The sequence below is a fragment of the Colobus angolensis genome, unplaced genomic scaffold (genome assembly GCF_000951035.1).
Source record: "Colobus angolensis palliatus isolate OR3802 unplaced genomic scaffold, Cang.pa_1.0 Scaffold93, whole genome shotgun sequence".
Taxonomy (NCBI): Eukaryota; Metazoa; Chordata; class Mammalia; order Primates; family Cercopithecidae; genus Colobus; species Colobus angolensis.
In genome coordinates, this window is record NW_012123265.1 from 1,640,833 (window position 1) to 1,644,330 (window position 3,498).

General features: G+C 46.1%; 1 protein-coding gene across 1 annotated transcript in view; it reads right to left on the reverse strand.

Annotated features, from left to right (window-relative positions):
• SLC7A6 (solute carrier family 7 (amino acid transporter light chain, y+L system), member 6) overlaps nt 1–3,498 on the reverse strand; it is a 39,459-nt gene that overhangs the window by 34,073 nt on the left and 1,888 nt on the right. The window lies entirely within an intron of this gene.

Here is a 3,498-nt window from a genome sequence, read left to right on the forward strand (position 1 = left end):
CCCGGCTCTTTTTTTTTTTTTTTAGACGGAGTTTCGCTTGTTGCCCAGGCTGGAGTGCGGTGGCTCGATCTCAGCTCACGGCAACCTCCAGCTCCCAAGTTCAAACAATTCTCCTGCCTCAGCCTCCTGAGTAGCTGGGATTAAAGGCACATGTCCCCACACCAAGCTAATTTTTATATTTTTAGTAGACACAGGGTTTCACCATGTTACCCAGAATGGTCTTGATCTCTTGACCTCGTGATCCACTCATCTCGCCCTCCCAAAGTGCTGGGATTACAGGTGTAAGCCATGATGCTCGGCCCCAGCTAATTTTGTATTTTTAGTAGAGACAGGGTTTCTCCATGTTGGTGAGGTTGGTCTCGAACTCCTGACCTCAGGTAATCCGCCCACCTCGACTTCCCAAAGTGCTGGGATTACAGGTGTGAGCCACCGTGCCCAACCACATTTTTGCTCATTTTTAATAACTTTAGAATATAACTGACCACCCAAAACAAAAATAGTAGTAATGTATTATGGGATTATAGCATATTTAAACGTAAAAATGTCAAGCCGGGCACGGTGGCCCACACCTATGATCCTTGCACTTTGGGAGGCTGAGGCAGGGGGAATCATTTGAGCCCAGGAGTTTGAGACCAGCCTGGGCAACAGAGCAAGATCCTGTCTCTACAAAAAATACAAAAATTAGCCAGGCATGGTGACGCACGCCTGTGGTCCCAGCTACTCAGAAGGCTAAGACAGGATGATCCCTTGAACCTGGGAGTCAGAGGTTGCAGTGAGCTGAGAGATCGCAGCACTGCACTCCAGCCTAGGCACTTGAGTGAGACTTGGTCTCCAAAAAAACAAGTGAAATGTCTGGCCAGTCAGTGGGAGGCCAAGAAGGGAGGGAGGATCACTTGAGGCAGAGTTCAAGACCAGCCTGGGCCACATAGGGAGACCTCTGTCTCTACAAAAGGAAGGAAAGAAAGGAGGGAAGGAGGGAAGGAAAGAAGGAGGGAAGAGGAGGGAAGAGGAGGGAAGAGGGAAGGAGGGAAGAAGGGAGGAAGGGAGGAAGGAAGGTGAACTGGCTATGTTAACATCAGACATTTTCTGTCACGGTACTTATTCTTCCGGTAACAATTGATAAAAAAGAATAAATAATGGCAAAAAGCTACTAAGACTTGGTTTTGAAGGAATTTGCATTTAATTAATCACAACAGTAGCTACATACATTCCAAAAACAGCAGTGCCTACCTGTGTGAGACGCGTTGCCTATCCTGTCCCCAGAGTAGATCTGCAGACCCTCTGCAACAATGGAATGAAAATCGCTGATTCAAAAGGCCAATAATTAAGACATTACCTCCAGCTAGGCATTATGACAGAGTCATCAAAATTCTACCAGATCACCCTCCTGAATTGGCTATCCTTTCCCTCAATTTTTATCCAGTTCATAAGAGAAATTGCTACTTCCAATTAGTTACAGGTGCAATGAAAAAAAGAGAAATTGGTATGTGAGGATCACACACAATATCAATCTCTCTCAGCCTGGGTAACATGGCAAAATCCCATCTCTACAAAAAAACACACACACACAAAATTAGGCTGGGTGCAGTAGCTCAAGTCTGTAATCCCAGCACTTTGAGAGGCCAAGGTAAGAGGACGGCTTGAGGCCAGAAGTTTGAGACCAACCTGGGCAACACAGCAAAAACAAAAAAAAATTTTTTTTTTTGAGACAGAGTTCTACTATTGTTGCCCAGGCTGGAGTGCAATGACGCGATCTTGGCTCACTGCAACCTCCGCCTCCTGGGTTCAAGCGATTCTCCTGCCTCAGCCTTCTGAGTACCTGGGATTACAGGCCTGCACCACCATGCCTGGCTAATTTTTTGTATTTAGTAGAGACGGGGTTTCACCATGTTGGTCAGGTGGTCTCGGACTCCTGGGACCTCAGGAGATCCGCCTGCCTTGGCTTCCCAAAGTGCTAGGATTACAGGCGTGAGCCACCGCGCCCAGCCAACAAAAAAATTTAAATTTTTTTTTTTTTTAATTCCTGCAGTCTCCTGCAGCAGGTAATAAAGGAATTTAACAGACTACTAAAATTTCCCCATGAAAATTTAACCACGAAACTGCCACAAGCAATTTTTGGAATAAATGAATTTATCACAATTCAATTACATCAGAAAACGATGGGATGAAATGGGGGAAGCTCAATTACAAAGGAAGTTTTACAAACTGGATTTGAAACCAAAATTTTTGTAATGAATAAAGAAAAAAATGCTATTGAGAATGTTGGGAAAAACTCAAAACCATTTTTACTGTGTAAAATGGTTTTACACACCACAACAATCAACACAGAAGAGTTCTGTGACCAAATGCCGGGGGGAGGGCTCCCCACTAACAAGCAATCATTTCTCCCCAGGGACACCAGCTGAGTGTCCTCCAGTTCAATCCCAACACTATCTACCTGGAAACAGCAGCAGATCCCACAGCGGAAGGGCTCAGTCCCACAGACTGCCCCTCCCCCACAGGATACCTGGCACAAATCCAGGCCTCCTGAACTTCTGACCGAACTGTTTGAAGTTGAGGCTCCCAAGACCCCTCTTTCAGTTCAATTATTTTGCTAGAACGGCTCACAGAACTCAGAGAAACACTTACTTACATTTACTGGTATATTATAAAGGGTGTTACAAAGGATACAGATGAAGAGGTTTGCAGAGCCAGGAAGGGGGAAGGGTCACAGACTTTCCTTGTCCTCCTAGGGAGAAGTACCATCCAGGAACCTCCACGTGTCCAGCTATCCGGAAGCTCCCCACACCCCCGGCCTCTTGGGTTTTTATGCAGGCTTCATTACATAGGCATGAGTGATTAAGCCACTGGCCATTGGTGATCAACTTAACCTCACCCTCCTCCTTCTCCCCTCCCCGGAGGTTGGGGGTAGGGCTCAAAGTCCCAACCCTCTAATCCTGACTTGGTCTTTCCAATGACCAGTCCCCATCCTGAAGCTCTCTAGGGGCTGCCAGCCACCAGTCATCAGCATACAAAAAGACATTATTTTGGTCTTTCTAAGTATTTTAGGAGTTGTATGCTAGGAAATGGGCTGAAGACCAAAAAATATTTTGCTGTATCACAGAGAAATACATCAAAATATTTTTATTTCTCCCTCTGGTTGAATCAAAATCTTAACTATGGTGAAAACACAGAAGACTTTTTCCTATAAAACTCTATGAGTTATGGCTGGGCGCAGTGTCTCACGCCTGTAATCCCAGCATTTTGGGAGGCTGAGGCGGGTGGATCGCCTGAGGTCAGGAGTTCAGGACCAGCCTGGCCAACACAGTGAAACCCCATCTGTGTTAGAAATATAAAAAATTTTCCAGGCATGATGGCGGGCGCCTATAATCCCAGCTACTCGGGAGGCTGAGGCAGGAGAATCACTTGAACTTGGGAGGTGGAGGTTGCAGTGATCCAAGATTGCGCCATTGCACTCCAGCCTGGGCAACAAGAGCGAAACTCCGTCTCAAAAAAAAA